The sequence below is a fragment of the Tupaia chinensis genome, unplaced genomic scaffold (assembly GCF_000334495.1).
Source record: "Tupaia chinensis unplaced genomic scaffold, TupChi_1.0 Scaffold000489_1, whole genome shotgun sequence".
Lineage (NCBI taxonomy): Eukaryota > Metazoa > Chordata > Mammalia > Scandentia > Tupaiidae > Tupaia > Tupaia belangeri.
The window spans coordinates 5,877,312-5,894,633 of NW_006160001.1; positions in this window are offsets into that span (position 1 = coordinate 5,877,312).

Here is a 17,322-nt window from a genome sequence, read left to right on the forward strand (position 1 = left end):
AAGAGAGCCAGGGCACCTTCTTTATGTAGTAGGACTTGAAAGCCCCCTGAATCACTGGACTCAAGGATCAAGCTCAGTGTTCTCAACCTTGAGTTTTGTCAGAATCAGCAGCACATATCCCAACCCCCCACCTCACTCCTTTCCCAACTAGATGTCTCCATTTGCCTCTCATATCTTCCAAGACGGATGGTGGAGCTGCTTCCTGTGTCAGCAGGGCAGGAAGTGAATTTAAAGAGCTCCTAACTTGACTGGAAACTTATTTCAGTTTCATGCTCACTTTATGATTTCTTTGTTTGTACAGACGTGCATTGTTTTAGATCATGATTTCTGATCTGTTTCCTCTTAGCAATAAGTAGCTGTTGTTTATGGCTTTACCCCTGACTTAACTGATTTGGATTGCTTACCTGCCATTTTTCTGGGATCTCTCAGCATGTGTGCTTCTTACTACTACTCGCCTGTTCCTCTTTCATTTCTCCCTCCCTACTTTTCCTTTTTTCCTTCCATAATTTGCTAAGCATTTAGTGTATGAGATGTGAATAAGTCCTGAGGACCCCAAAACTTTAGCAGAGAAGATGATACAGAGAAGTAAGTATAGTAAAGTAAAATAAGTGTAGGGGACGGCAAGTAGCATGGTGGTTAAGGGCGCTGAACTCCCACATGGCCATTCATGGTTCAAGTCCTGGACCTGGTGGCTTGCTTTCTCACTTTCCCTCTCTAGTCTCTCTCTCTCTCATCAAATTGGTAAATAAATAAATAAAGTAATTCTTAAAAAAAAAAGTGTTATGTCAGGGTTAATATAGGGAACAATGACAGAGTTTTTTTTGTGTGTGTCAAAGTGTTTTTGCTGGTCCAAAGCAGAAATCTAAACAAATCTGATCCATCATCTTGTTAAACCTTGTGGAATCTGAAATACATCCTGAAAAATCAACCAGTCAAGCACCATTTACTCATTGAGCAGAAATCTTGATCTTTGACCCTTCATTTTTGTGAAGATGTCCAAGGAATGATTTCCAATTAACCATTGCTACCAGTAAGAATTAAACTCCACAATCTTTGATATTTCAACTCTTTGCCCACCTAGAACAGTACAGGACAGAAGACAGGATCCAGATTTTATGTCATGTTACAGAAGATGGACTTTATCTTGAGATAAAGAAACTAAAAAGACTCGTGGTGATTAATATCTACTGAGCAGTTACCATGTGCTTTTTTCCCCCTTTATGCCAGAGGAACAAATTTGTAGATGGCAGAGAAAGGGAGAGAGACAGAGAGAGACAGAGATGGAGAGAATGGGGCCTGGTTACTCTGCAATCCTTTTTCCTCCAGTTCTCTAATCTGTCGAAATCCTGGCCACACGCTGCACACCCAGAGTGTTTTTCAAGCAATCAGGGCTGGGACTCAAACCTACTTGGTATCCAGCTTCTTCTGTGTAATATTGACATCTGCATTACAAAACCAGCCCTCCACATGTTAGTTATATACTATTATTTTTATAAGATCCTTCAGAGATAGGTATTCATTCATTTTTTAGAAATTTGCTAGATAGCACGTGCACTTATGAGGGGAGAGAGAGAGAGAGAGAGAGAGAGAGAGAGAGAGAGAGAGAAAGAGAAGGAAAGTGAGAAAATATCCCGTGGGAGATAATCACACCACAACCCTTTCTCCTCCATTTCTCTCTCCTTTTGGGATTTTGGGAACACATGCATACACACCAAACCTCCAGGTCTGGGACTTGAACCATGCATGCATCTAGCCACCTCAACTGCCATACCATGGGATGACCTGTTGTAATTTTTTTAAGCTTTGTTTTGCAGCCGAGGACACTGAGGCTTAGCGAATGGATCAGTCAGTGTCCAACCAGAACAACAAGAACCTCTCCAAGTATTTAAACTAAAGGAAATCTAATCCAGAGGATTAGTTAAAGGCGACAGGACAGGTAAGAACCCAGACAGCAATGGCGAGACAACTGAGAGGTCAGCAACAATGGGAAGAAAAATAGAAGAGGCTGTGTTATTGAAGCCCAGGAGCTAGTTACCTGGTAGAAGTCAGAAGCGCAGGAGCCATCACAGCAGAGAAAGATACACCTGCAAGTCCCCACCTTCCACCACCCAATAGCTACTAGTGTCCTTATTGTCAGATTTGACCTGAATGCCACGAGGCCTGGTGATACACAGAAAGCAAGGGAAGGACATCATATTACTGTGAGTCCCAGCAGTAATCAGAAGGCACACTAATGCAGGATCGTTTGAGCAGAGTTTAATTATGATCTTACGTCAGTATGTGGTAAGAGAAGAGGAAGTACAAAGGACAGCGCAAAATATCTTAAGCCTAGCAGAAGTAGAGCAGTCCCCATCCATAGGGTCAAAGAGACAAGGACAAGAGGAGTCTCCTGGAACCTGGAAGGGAGTATTGGAGAGCAGGTTACCTGGGGAGGAGGACTGACTTTCCTTAGAGAGCCACAGCCACAAGCTCACAAGAAGGGAGCCTCGAGAATATATATCTTTACTTGCTTTTCTTCTGTTCTTCTCATCAGCTGGCACTTGGCATCAGCCGAATCCAAAAGCAAGCTGGGAGGCACAGGAGCCCTGTCAATGTAGAAGCTTTTACAACTTCCATTGTAGAGACAAGAAACCAAGGCTTGGAGAGTTCAGGCAACTTTTGCAAGGTCACTCACTTAATTTGTAGAACTGGAAGTGGAGTCTAGATCCATCCTGAACCCATGTTCATTAACCACTGTACTAGACTCATTGTTTCTGCTAATACTTCAAATACGATATTTCACCCTTTTTCACCCTACCTCTTTACAGACCCCAATTTGCATTGTCGTTAGAACATTTGACATCTTGTGACTACCTCCTGCTGTCTGATCCTGCTCCCTCAACCCTGCATTGGTTCTCTGTCTTAGCCACCGAACATCTTAATCACTATTTACCACCACTTGTATTACAAACATTTTCTACAAAAACAAAATTATTCTCATTGGCATCATCAAGCATATAGTACACACAGATCATTGGGCTCACAGGTATCCAACCAAATGCCATGACATTGAAGTGTTTAAGTTAGATTCCCGCATGGCTGACCGCAGTTTGAGTCCTGGACCTGGCGGCTTGCTTTCTTGCTTTCCCTTTCTCTCTCTGGTCAACTTTAAAAAAATGATAACAAATGGAATTAAATAAGTAAATGACCGCTTTTTTTAAAAAAAGTGTTTAGGGGCTAGCAGTTGGCGTGATGGCTATGTCGCTGGACTCCCATGTAGTCAACCGTGGTTCAAATCCTGGACCTGGTGGCTTAAATTCACACCAGGCACGTGTGCATGCATGCCCAAGATCCCGAGAGGAGAATGGAGGAGAAGGGATTGGCGGTGTGGCCATCCCCCCTGGGGGGTGATTCCTCGCTTTCTATCTGTCTCTCTCTGTCTCTCTGGTGAGCGCACGCACCCTAGAGCAAAAACTTCTCAAAGAAAAGAAGAGTGTTTAAGCCAGATGCTAGGTGTATGTTGACCAAAACCAATAAGAAAAGAATAAACTTGAAGAAAAAATTCCAAAGATTAAAAAAAAACAAAACACCAAAATCTATATATTTGGAAGTGTGTGGTGGTGTATTATTTATAATGGTGAACTATTAGAAGTAGTGTAAGTATTCAAAACAGGGGAACTATTAATGTTAGTGGCTCTCATCTAATACTGGGTGGGAGTGCTTTAAATTTCCCCTGCCTATCTCTACTTTGGGTTTATTTTTGGACAAAGCTGTTAGGGTACGGATTTTTGGTAGGAGAGCATAAACAGTTGAAACTCTTGCTCAGGCCCAGCATGGTGACACCACAGTAGCACGGCACTCTGTAATGATGGAAACCATGTGGAAGATCAGGTTTTGATCCTTGGTCATCTTGGACAGGTTAGAAATGTGCTTGTGTCTGTGATCCTGGCTGGCTGGAAAGGGTGGTGGAGGGACTCATGGTGTGAGACCCAGTTGAGGGTGCTTATCTTTCTCTCTCATCAAGTAAACAAATAAATTAAGAAAAAAAACTTTCTAGCTACATTTCCTTTGAATAGCTTTAACAAACAAAACAAAACAAAACAAAAATATTTCTGAGGAACAAACTGATGGTGTGGTGGTTAAGGCAGCTGGATTGTACATAGCCAACTGAGCAGTTTGAGTCTCAGACTTGGTGGGTTGTAAAAACTCACTGGGCACATACATGTATGTGCCAGTTCAAAGTCTCAAGACGAGAGGAGAAGTGATCATAGTATGGCCATTTCCCCTGGACAGTGCTTTCTCACTCCCTCTCCCTCTCTCTTTCTCTGTCTCTCTCCTTTGAGCACACACACCCTACAGTAAATAATAATAAAAAAATCTTGCTCATACTTTTATCCCTAGGGGTGGGATGTTGGACAGGTCTGGAGCTGCTTTCTTCTTGGGAAAATTCTCTGCTCTGGGCAGGCCCAGCTAGACTAAAGTTCAGCCCAGGGAAGGATTTGGTGGTTCCAGGCAACTCTGCTGCAGGTCTGAAGAATAAGCCCTTTTCTTTGGATATCTTTAGGTACAAAAAAGTGGTTGAGGGGGACCTTTGGTTCTCTTTTAGTATAGCTTTACAGTAAAGGGTCAGAAGAGTACTTATGACTTACACGTGTCCAGGCTAGTTCACCTTAGATGGGGCCTAAGACCAAAGACAAAGTGGCAAGTATTCTTTCGCCTGGAGTGGCCCGTTTCAATATTTTCTTGGAGTGATGGTCCTTCTGATCTATAGATGCTTGGGAGTCCTTTGGGATCTTTTCAGGAGGTTTGCAAACTCAAAATGTTTTCATAATACTACTATGATGTTATTTACATTTCTATTGTGATAAAGCATTAGTAATAAATTATGGCACCCCAACATAAACCAAGGTAATGGCTTTATGCCTTAATATCGTTTGGTATTATGGTTCATGGTTAAAAGTAAATTTGAAAAATACAAACAAACAAACAAATAACCATGCAAGGTTTAAAATAGAAAAACGTATTTTTTTATTACTGCACACAAGTTTTTAAACAAGCCAATTTCATGTTTATCTTAATATTATGCATGACAAAATTGCAAGTGTGCCTAGACCATTTCTACCTCAAAACCTAAATACACTAGTTATTATAAGGGAAAAATAGTTGTGCAATTATGAGTTACAAGCTGAACTAACTTTTTTTATGGACTACCATTTTTACTTGGCAAAGGACTGACAAACTATGGGTATTCAGATTGTAATATTTGACAGACATTTCAAGAAAATAGAATAAAGTGAAAAGCTCAGCATGGTGATGTGCAGCTGTAATTCCAGCTACCACGGAGGCTGAGACAGGAGGATTGTAAGAGAGGGTGACTGTCTAAAAATAACACTCACACACACACACACACACACACACACACACACAAGGAAAATACTTCAAGGAAAATAAATGATAGCATGTGCTACCTGCGATAAAAGAGATTTTTAAGCACGAAACACTTCCGAAAAATTTGTGTTTGCATTGTGAGCTTCAAATATTGAGACTTTTCTTGTGCTCAGAGATGGTATGAATAAATGTACATTTTTTTGGTCCCAGTCATGGTGGCACAATGGTAATATGACACTACACAATGCTGGAAACGATGTGACCCAAGTTAGTTCTTGAGTCCACCTGTACACATGCTGGGCGAGTGAGCACATGCCCAGGATCCTGGCTGACCAGGAAAGGCTGGGTGGAGTGTGGGCAGAGAACCTGTTGGAGTGCTTGTCTGTATCACTCTCTGTTTCTATCACATAAAAGGAAGAGAATACTGCTTTTTAAAATATAACTTTTTAGGGGCCAGCAGATGGTGTGGTGGTTATACTCCTGGACTCTCATAAGGCTGACCGCAGTTTGAATCCGGGACCTGGTGGCTTGAAAATCATGCCTGATATTTAAGTTTGTTGATATTGTTTCAGTTCCATATTACAACTAATCTTTAATAAACTCCCATTTGTCATGTTTTGGGTAGTAACAAGGAAAAATCTCACAATTATCTAAAAAGGTTATTAAAAATCCACCCCTTCTCCCAGGGCTGGCTCCATGGACTGGTGGTTAAGGTAATTTGATTCCATGTGGATAACTGTGTGGTTGGAATCCCAAACCCAGTGGCTTGAGAAACATGCCAAGTGCTTGTGTGTGCGTGATCAAAATCCTGACAAGATAGACAGACGGAGGAGAAGGGATCATGGTGTGACAATTTTTAATGGGAGGTGATTTCTCCTCTTCCTACGTGTCTGCCTCTCTCTGGCAAGCACACACACTCTTTAGCAAAAAAATAAAAATGAAAAATAAGGAAACATACAGCAGAAATCAAACTACTTCTGTGGGACTGGCCCTGTAACCTGGTGGTTAAGGGAGCCAAATTCCATGTGGCCAACTGTGGCTAGAATCCCTGCTTTGGTGGCTTGAAAAACATTCCAGGCATGTGTATGTTCATACCTGAAATCCTGACAGGATATAGAAATGGAGAAGTGCACATGTGTGTGTGTGCTCAAAATCCTGGTAGGAGAACAGAGGAGAAGGGGTTTTGGTGTGGCCATTCCCCCAGTGGCGATTTCTTGCTTTCTATCTTTCTGTCTTTCTGGTGAGTGCATGCACACTATAGCAAAAAACTCTCTTAAGCAAACAAACAAATAATAATAAAAATAACTAACTAACAAAAAAACTAGAGTTGTAAAGATTTTAGAAACATTCTTTTTTTAGAGAAGTATCTTTTAAACACAGTGTAGACCGACCTACATGTAGCATATAATTGTAACAACATGATAATGTATGAGCATAGGGGAAAGGGTTGGAAGGGGACTTTTCAAAATGAGAACTATAATGTTAGGTGGTAAAATTATGTTTGATTAATTTTCTTTGATGTTTCTATAACATATTAATCATTTAAAAAGTCAATTAAAAACATTCATGTACACAAGGATAGCATTCTTCTGGGTGATTCAAAAGTAAGAGTTCTTCAGTTTTTTTGCCCCAGTTATTTTACAAACTATATGTTAAGTTGGCAGGACCAGGAATATCCCCAGGCTCTTTTGCAAAAAGAAAAATTTCAGCTCTGGTTCTCTCAGGGGATGGCTATTGGGCTGATACCTCTCTTAACCCTCTTGAAGGATGTGTACGAGTTGCACAGTTTTGGGACCAAGTGTTGAGATGAGTCTTTGATCATTGTCAGCTACTAAGCAGGAAGTAGTTAGCACCTGGCTTTGTTTACAGTGCTCTGACCAGCTGTTCCATCATGGCCAGCAAGAGACCTAGAGCAAGTCCACAGATGGGAGTGGAGCAAAGTTAGTGTGAAGCTGGCTGTGATCAAATTTCCAGAAGCTGCAGGCTTCTGTACATACAGAGTAAAGACAGGAAGAGCAGGTCACACAACAGGCCACCAAGCAAATGGCTGGTTGTCCCCCAGCAGCAACACCCTGGGGTAGCAAGGTGCTGAGATAGCGAACACTTTTCCCCAAATGTAGGAACCTATTTAGTTCTGTGACCCTTAGGGGTGTCCGCCTCCAGTTTGGGTCTGCCTCAGGTAAAGAGGTTGCCTATGACGTGCTTCTAAAAATAACGTACTTTAAAAAGTATATTTTTATCCTCTATTCCTTTGTTTATTACTGCCAAACTTTTCTTTTTCTAAAACTTTCTGCTAAAGGAAGTGTATGCTCACTGGAGACAGAGAAAGAGAGGGAGAAGGTGAAAGAGAGAAAGTGAGAGACCACCCCTCTGCCTTAGTGGAGATGACCAGGTTGCAGTTCCTTCTTCTCCCTTCTCCTCTTGAGATTTTAAGCATACATGCACACACATCCAGTGTGCTTTCAAGTTGCTGGGTCTGAGACTCAAACTGCGCAGTCAATCAAGCTGCCTTATTAACTTCCATGCCATCTGCTGGACCTCTCTTATTCTCTCTTACAATTTTTATTTTATTTTGCCAGAGGGTAATGCATTCACCAGAAAGAAACAAAGAGAGAGAGAGAGAGAGAGAGAGAAAGCCCTCCTCTAAGGAGGGGTGATCAATCATTCTGCAATCCCTTCTCCATTTCTCTATCCTGTTGGAATTTGGGGCATGCTCACACTAGCATTTAGCATATTTTTCAAGCCTCTAGTGTTGAGACTCAAACTGCAGTCAGCCATGTGGGATCTGTCTCCCTTAACCACTAGGCTATGGGGCCTGTCCTTAGAAATAATTTTTAATTGACAGATAACAAATATACACACTTATGGAGTGACATACTTTAATTGTTTTAAAATTCAATGATTTCATTCATTCATTCAGCAGATTGAGTACTTACTATGAGTTACCTATTGAGGGTCTAGGCAATGTAGGAATGAACAAAACAGACAAAATCCCTTCATCTTAGAATTTATGTCCTTGAGAGAAGACCAAAAATCACAAATAAGTAAAATGTGTCATATACAGGAAAGACATACATGCTCTGGAGAATGGCAAAGCAGAAATGGGATGGAGAGGATGAGTGTGTAAAGGCTTTATTTTTTGTAAAGAATTATTTTTATCAAACTTTTAATTAATTAATTAATTAATTAATTTTAATTTGACCAAGGAAGGATAGAGAGAGAGAAGGAAAGTGAGAAAGTAAGCCACTAGCTCCAGGACTTGAACCATGGTTGGTAACGTGGGAGTCCAGCACCCTTAACCACCACGCCACCTGCCAGCCCCCATAAAGGCTTTTAAGGACGCCTCACTGAGTGACATGTGATCAAAGACCTATGCCATTTTATTGTAGGTTTATTTATTTATTTATTTAGTCAGTTAGTTACTTATGGAGAGGTTTTTGCTATAGGATTCATGCACTCACCAGAAAGACAGAGACACACAGAGAGAGACAGAAAACGAGAAATCACCTTCTAGGGAAGATGACCATGCCGCAATCCCTTCTCCTTCATTTTCCTCTTGGGACCTTGCACACGCTCACACATGCACCCAGCATGAATTTAAGCGACCAGGTCTGAGACTTGAACCGCAGTCGACTACATGGGAATCTAGTGACATAGCCATTATGCCAACTGCTGGTCCCTATTGTAGATTTATTTTTAAATTCAGGTATATATCTACACACACACACACACACACACAAATACATTCTCCCATTTTCAGAGATAATCACTGTTAACATTTTGTTGGTCTCTTTTTACAACATTTTCTCTATTTGAACATTTGTAATATTTTGTAATTATGTAACATATAACTCATATGTACAGATGCTCTTTAGCTTATATTATTATATCTTTATTGGAGGATTATTCAACAAACTCATCATAAATTGAAAATATCCTAAGTTGAAAATGCATTTAAGGCACCTTACCTATCTATCAAATATCATAGTTCAGTTTTGCCTACTAAGTGTGCTTGGCACACTTACTTTAGCCTATAGTTGGGCCAAATCATCCAACATAAAGCCTATTTTATAATAAGGTGTTGATTATCTCACACAATTAATGAAATACTACACTGAAAGTGAAAAACAAAACAGTTGTATGTGTACTAGAAGTATGGTTTCTACTGAAGGAGTATCCCAATGTATATCACTATTGCAACGTTATAAAGACAAAAGATCTTAAGTCAAACCATTGGGAAGTCAGGAACTATCTGTAGATGCATGACAGTCTGCTTTTCTCACGTGGCAGCACAGCCTAAGCATATTTCCGTGTTACTTTCTAGATCTTCACCGTCACCTCTACTGGCCATAAGAGATAAGGAAGGGTATAGCATTATGGTGGAACTTGAGGTCTCACCCCAGTTCTGTCAATTACATAAGCTCTCCATGTTCCAATTTCTTTATTGGTAAGAAAAGGACAACAAGATTTAACTCACAGCGTTGGGGGAATAAATTGTTTACTACAGGTAAAATGTTTAGAAGAATCCTTGACCAGTAGTAAATACTTGCCGGAAGTTGGGACAATCAGAACCATTCAGAGTGGGGCTTTATCATCTAAGGAATGTTTTGTGATTCAATGAAGGCAGAGAGACCAGGGTGGGCTTTGGGCTCTGGTAAGGACTTGAGTTTTAATTCTGGATTCTGAGGGAAGCCATTGGAGTGTTTTATGCAGGTAAGTAGATTTTTTTTTGATTCATGCAACTATGTGGAGAATGAATTGGAATGAGACAAAAGTGATTAAAGGGAGATCAGTCCTGAGGTTGTTTAAGTAACCTGGACAACAGATGGTGTCTTCAGCTGGAGAGGTAGCAATGAAGGAGGTTAGAAGTGATCCAATTTGGGATAAAATTTGCAAACAGAGCTCGTGGTGTTTAATTGTGAGGATCTGAGTGAAAGAGAAAGGAATCAAGGGCCCTCCTTGCTCTGGGGTGAATGGTACCATGGTCAGATGAAGAGGGCCAGGAGGACATGTGGGAGATGGCAGGTGGATACATGTCTTTATTCTCTTATCAAGCTTGCCCTTCATTCTTTTTTTTTTTAAAGAATTATTTTATTTAGCTTTATTTATTTATTTAACTTACTTATTTTAATTTGACCAGAGAGGGACAGAGTGGGAGGAAGAAAGTGAGAAAGCAGGTCACCAGTTCGGGACTGGAACCATAGTTGGCCATGTGGGAGTCCAGAGCCCTCAACTACCATGACATGCCACCTGCCTGCCCCATTGCCCTTCATTTTTATGACCATCTTTCTGGCTCAGGTCTTGTCCCCTTAAATCCAGACTACAGCACTAGTGGATGCTCCACAGATTTTCCTGATTCTAGTCCCTCCTTTTCCACACAACTGGTCTTCAATTCTCTCATGCAGCTTTTCTTCATTCTTCCTTGAATCCTCCCACCCATTACCCTTATTTTCATTTGCCTATTTCTGACTCACCAGTTGAAGTAAAATCCAAATACGACCTCCTTCACAAACCTCTTTACTTTCTGAATCTGATATAACTTATGTGCACTATTCACTTGGTTTTAATGTTATTCATTTATAAACATTTTTGTTTATTTCCTTACTATTGCCCGAATTCCTGACAGGAGCCCAAGTATGGGGGCAGCAATTGACACTGGAGCTTGTATACTTGGGGTTTTGTGAAGAAAGTGAGGATTAGAAGAGGCCCTTAGGGGAGAAGGACAAAGTATACTACTCTACACACTTCATAGGAGCTCAGGGCTGGCCTGCATACATCCTATTTGTGCTAAATTCCACCATGAGTGCCAGGCCCAGTTCCAAGGGTCTGACATCACCTGGACTTCTTATTGCTGGTGAATAACTTTAGGCTGTTCTCTCTGGTGTACAAATTGTCCAAGTAGATGTCAGCCAAGCAGTTAGTGCTTCGGATAATTGGCCACCTATCTTCATTTTTCCACAGACTTTATTCTGTTGTCAGCCAGGTTTCAAGGCTGAACAGAGACAGTCCAGTCCCTACAGAGTTCATCCTAGGCCAACCCTTTGGTTTATAAAAGACCCAAAGTGCTATCATTAATTAGTTGCAGTAGGCAGCTCTGCCTATTGGTAAATTGATACAGTTTATTTTGCAATGTCTAACCGCAGGTCTCTTTTCTCATGGGCCTCTGTAAGGACTGAAATTATCCCTTCCTTGACTTACATGAACTGCAGATTGAGCATCCCTAATATGAGCATTTTAAATCTGAAACACTGCAAAATCCAGAATCTTGGAGCACTGACATGATGCCTTAAGTGAAAAATTCCATACCTGACTTCATGTGACAGGTGATAATCAAAACATTACAATACAAACATTGCATAAAATTACCTTCGGGTTATGGGTACAAGGTTTATATGAAACATCAGTGAATTTCTTGTTTAGATTTGGGTCCTACCCCCAATAAATCTCATTATGTATATGCAAATATTTGAAAATTTAAAAAAAATTCAAAATCTGAAACTCTTCTAGTCCCAGACATTTTAGATAAGGGATACTCAGCCTGTATTAAGATTATGCAGGACCTAGTGGTTAAAGAATCCTGGACCCAGTAACTTGAAAAATTTGCTGGGCATTTGTGTGACCATGTCCAAAGTCCCAACAGGATGGAGAAATGGAGAATGGATTTCAGTGACCATGCCCCATTGGAGGATGCTTTCTCCCTCTCTCTGTCTCTCTATGATGAGTCCACACAGTTGAAAAAAATGTATGTATGTAGTCATTTGAGACAATCAACATTTTGGCAAACTCAACTTATATGAGCCAGCTGGACACAGCAAGCTTTGGGTGATTCTGCCTCCCTCCACTCTTTTTATTCCCTTCACCCTCCTTCTTCTTTCCACTCTTGAAATGCTTATTTACAGGCACTCCTTGGTGGAGGCGAGGAAGTCGGTGCTGCAGAGGTGTAGGTCTGCTGCCAGGTTCCTCTGGAAGTTTAGGGCCAGGGCAGGGAGCTGCAGGCAGGGAAGAGCTAAGGTAGCCTGAGACGACCAGATTGCCAGGTTTCTTAGCAGAGCAGTTCTTGAGGTAGCCTGAATAATGCCTCAAAGATGTCCATGTTTAAGTCCCTGGAATCTATGAGCATTACCAAGATGGCAAAAGGAGCTTTGCAGATGTGATAAAGTTAAGGATCTTGAGGTGCAGCAATTATCTTAGATCAGTCCTGAGGTTGTTTAAGTAACCTGGACAACAGATGGTGTCTTCAGCTGGAGAGGTAGCAATGAAGGAGGTTAGAAGTGATCCAATTTGGGATAAAATTTGCAAACAGAGCTCGTGGTGTTTAATTGTGAGGATCTGAGTGAAAGAGAAAGGAATCAAGGGCCCTCCTTGCTCTGGGGTGAATGGTACCATGGTCAGATGAAGAGGGCCAGGAGGACATGTGGGAGATGGCAGGTGGATACATGTCTTTATTCTCTTATCAAGCTTGCCCTTCATTCTTTTTTTTTTTAAAGAATTATTTTATTTAGCTTTATTTATTTATTTAACTTACTTATTTTAATTTGACCAGAGAGGGACAGAGTGGGAGGAAGAAAGTGAGAAAGCAGGTCACCAGTTCGGGACTGGAACCATAGTTGGCCATGTGGGAGTCCAGAGCCCTCAACTACCATGACATGCCACCTGCCTGCCCCATTGCCCTTCATTTTTATGACCATCTTTCTGGCTCAGGTCTTGTCCCCTTAAATCCAGACTACAGCACTAGTGGATGCTCCACAGATTTTCCTGATTCTAGTCCCTCCTTTTCCACACAACTGGTCTTCAATTCTCTCATGCAGCTTTTCTTCATTCTTCCTTGAATCCTCCCACCCATTACCCTTATTTTCATTTGCCTATTTCTGACTCACCAGTTGAAGTAAAATCCAAATACGACCTCCTTCACAAACCTCTTTACTTTCTGAATCTGATATAACTTATGTGCACTATTCACTTGGTTTTAATGTTATTCATTTATAAACATTTTTGTTTATTTCCTTACTATTGCCCGAATTCCTGACAGGAGCCCAAGTATGGGGGCAGCAATTGACACTGGAGCTTGTATACTTGGGGTTTTGTGAAGAAAGTGAGGATTAGAAGAGGCCCTTAGGGGAGAAGGACAAAGTATACTACTCTACACACTTCATAGGAGCTCAGGGCTGGCCTGCATACATCCTATTTGTGCTAAATTCCACCATGAGTGCCAGGCCCAGTTCCAAGGGTCTGACATCACCTGGACTTCTTATTGCTGGTGAATAACTTTAGGCTGTTCTCTCTGGTGTACAAATTGTCCAAGTAGATGTCAGCCAAGCAGTTAGTGCTTCGGATAATTGGCCACCTATCTTCATTTTTCCACAGACTTTATTCTGTTGTCAGCCAGGTTTCAAGGCTGAACAGAGACAGTCCAGTCCCTACAGAGTTCATCCTAGGCCAACCCTTTGGTTTATAAAAGACCCAAAGTGCTATCATTAATTAGTTGCAGTAGGCAGCTCTGCCTATTGGTAAATTGATACAGTTTATTTTGCAATGTCTAACCGCAGGTCTCTTTTCTCATGGGCCTCTGTAAGGACTGAAATTATCCCTTCCTTGACTTACATGAACTGCAGATTGAGCATCCCTAATATGAGCATTTTAAATCTGAAACACTGCAAAATCCAGAATCTTGGAGCACTGACATGATGCCTTAAGTGAAAAATTCCATACCTGACTTCATGTGACAGGTGATAATCAAAACATTACAATACAAACATTGCATAAAATTACCTTCGGGTTATGGGTACAAGGTTTATATGAAACATCAGTGAATTTCTTGTTTAGATTTGGGTCCTACCCCCAATAAATCTCATTATGTATATGCAAATATTTGAAAATTTAAAAAAAATTCAAAATCTGAAACTCTTCTAGTCCCAGACATTTTAGATAAGGGATACTCAGCCTGTATTAAGATTATGCAGGACCTAGTGGTTAAAGGAGCTGGATCCCAGGAGGCTGACCAGGATTCATATCCTAGCTTGTAAAGCATGTCAAGTATGTGTATGCATGTGTACCCCAAGTCCTTACAGAATGAATAAATGCAGGAAAAAGATTTACAGTGCGATCACGCCCCATTGGAGGATGCTTTCTCCCTCTCTCTGTCTCTCTATGATGAGTCCACACACCCTCAGGCAGTTGAAAAAAATGTATGTATGTAGTCATTTGAGACAATCAACATTTTGGCAAACTCAACTTATATGAGCCAGCTGGACACAGCAAGCTTTGGGTGATTCTGCCTCCCTCCACTCTTTTTATTCCCTTCACCCTCCTTCTTCTTTCCACTCTTGAAATGCTTATTTACAGGCACTCCTTGGTGGAGGCGAGGAAGTCGGTGCTGCAGAGGTGTAGGTCTGCTGCCAGGTTCCTCTGGAAGTTTAGGGCCAGGGCAGGGAGCTGCAGGCAGGGAAGAGCTAAGGTAGCCTGAGACGACCAGATTGCCAGGTTTCTTAGCAGAGCAGTTCTTGAGGTAGCCTGAATAATGCCTCAAAGATGTCCATGTTTAAGTCCCTGGAATCTATGAGCATTACCAAGATGGCAAAAGGAGCTTTGCAGATGTGATAAAGTTAAGGATCTTGAGGTGCAGCAATTATCTTGGGGACCCCCAAATATAGTATTAAGTGTCTTTATGATAAGGAAGCAGAGGGAGATTTAACACAGAAGAGGAAGTGAGAGCTGACCACAGAGGTGGAGAGGGGAGTAATGAGGCCACAAGCCAAGGACTGTTGACAGTGGCAGAAACTGGAAGAGGCAAGAAGCACATTCTCTCCTAGATCCTTCAGACACCTTGACTTTAGGCCTGTGAAATGGGAGTTTAGAACTCTGGTATCTAGCATTGTAAGAAAATGAGTTTGTGTTCTTTTAAACCACCAGATTTGTGGTAATTTTTTACAGTAGTCTCAGGAAATAAATATTACTCTATGGCCCACCTGAACTCTAGTCCTCTAAGAAGGTTCTTATACTTATCCTGAAGGTATAAAAATCATTCAAGATGCCCCTTGTTGAGTGTTTAGATTCAACCAGACACCCAGGACTTCTGCTCCATGATAGATTTGCTCTCCCGGGGGAAGTCTAGCCTGTTTAAAATGGAAGCTGAGGGGTGAGGTTGAGGCCGATTTCTCCCAAGAGGATTTTGGCTTACAGCCTGTATTGTGGTTCTCTAGTGAAACCCTCATCCCATATGATTTATTATGTGGAATTGTGGAGACTGGGAAGTCCCATGATTTCCGCCTGAAGTCTGAAACATTGAAAAGCTGGCGGTGCAGTTTTGAGAACCAGAGGGCTGATGGTTAAGTCTGGGTCAAAGGCAAGAAAAGATGATGTCGTAGCTCAAGTAGTCAGCAGAGAGCGAGTTCCCCTTCCTCCACTTTTTTGTTCTATTCAGGCCCTTACACATTGGGGAGAACCATTTTCTGTACTGAGTTCACTGATTCAGATGCTAACTTCTTCTGGAAACACCCTCACAGACACCTCCGGAAATAATGTTCGGTCTGTGCGTCCCATGTTCTAGTCACGTTGAGACATAAAACTAATCATCACACTCAGCCCTTACATCTTAGGTGGTCACTCCCACCACTCCCGGCCCCTGACTTCCTCCTCCTTGTCTTCTGAGAACACAAGAAAGAACTTGTAGGAAAACAGACCAGCTAGCTAGAACTGGCTACATAATTTGTGAAGTCTAGGAAAAGATGAAAATGCAGATCCTCTTCTGCCAATTTCAAGATGGTGACAGCAGAGTTAACCAGGCATGGGGCTTTCTGATGGGGCTTTCTAACAGGTGGCCCTGAACCACGGTGTGGATTGCACTCCCATGAAGAGGCCTTGTGCCTTTGGCCTCTGTTCTATTCCTAGTTGGACTTTTACCTCCCATAACATTTTTATTTCTGAAGTACATGATGCTATTTAGAAAGTCACTTCTATTTGGCCCCCTTCCTTTTTCACAGAAGTGGCTATCACTCTCAAAGCTGTCAATCCAAAAATAGGGTATGCTTGAAGAGTGAAATGAAATTCTTTCAGGATCCTGCTGATAATGTCAATGTTTTCAAAACAAACAATGACAGCTATAAAAATGGTTTATGGGCTCATTAAAAATCCCAAGCCACTGCATCAGCTATGGGACAGAGAGTGTCATTCTGGAGCACGTCTGTAATGCACAGGGTGAGCCTACCCTTCTGCTGCTCCTTGGTAGCACAGGGGCCTCAGACAGGATGCCTGGCTTCTCAGAGTGAGAAGGGAAGTGGGTAGTCTCCAGAGGCTACCATGGAAAGAAGGGAGTCAGGGGAGTGCCTGTGCCATCATAGGGCATATAAATGGCTTTTGAGGTAAAGATGTTTCTACAACGGCTGGACCTGAGCCATGCACTCCAAATCTCATGCTGCCCCCTGCTAGGTAGAGAAAAGAAGGGACAATGGCCCCAGCCTGAGATCTGTCCTTCATGAGAGAACTTTCCAGATCAGCCTGATTTATTAAACCGATCTTTTATGTGTTAATGCCTGAGCCCCATGGTTTCAGGACCTGATTGATGACATGGCTTGCCTTTAGAGAAACAATTTTGCACCCCTGGATTCTGACATCTCAAACAGAATGTGAATGCCTGACACACTAGAGCTGAATCTTAACTGCTTTCTGAAGAAGAGTCAGAGGAGAAGACACACAGAATCTGTTAACTGATTGGCTGATCAATTGCTTCCAGGGCAATTGTTTAGAGGTAATAGCTTAATGGGTCAATTTTACCTTTATCTGTGATGAGAGGTGACCTGGTGTGATCCAGAAATTGTGCCTAGCTAGCTTAACTTCAGAAATTCAATGACTCCTACAATATTACAGCTGAGAAGAAAGAAAGGATTCTAGAAGAGAAGGTGGCAGGGGTTTTCCAGTTCTGGATAGGGCATCTGACTCTGCTGGCCTCTCCTCTTTCCC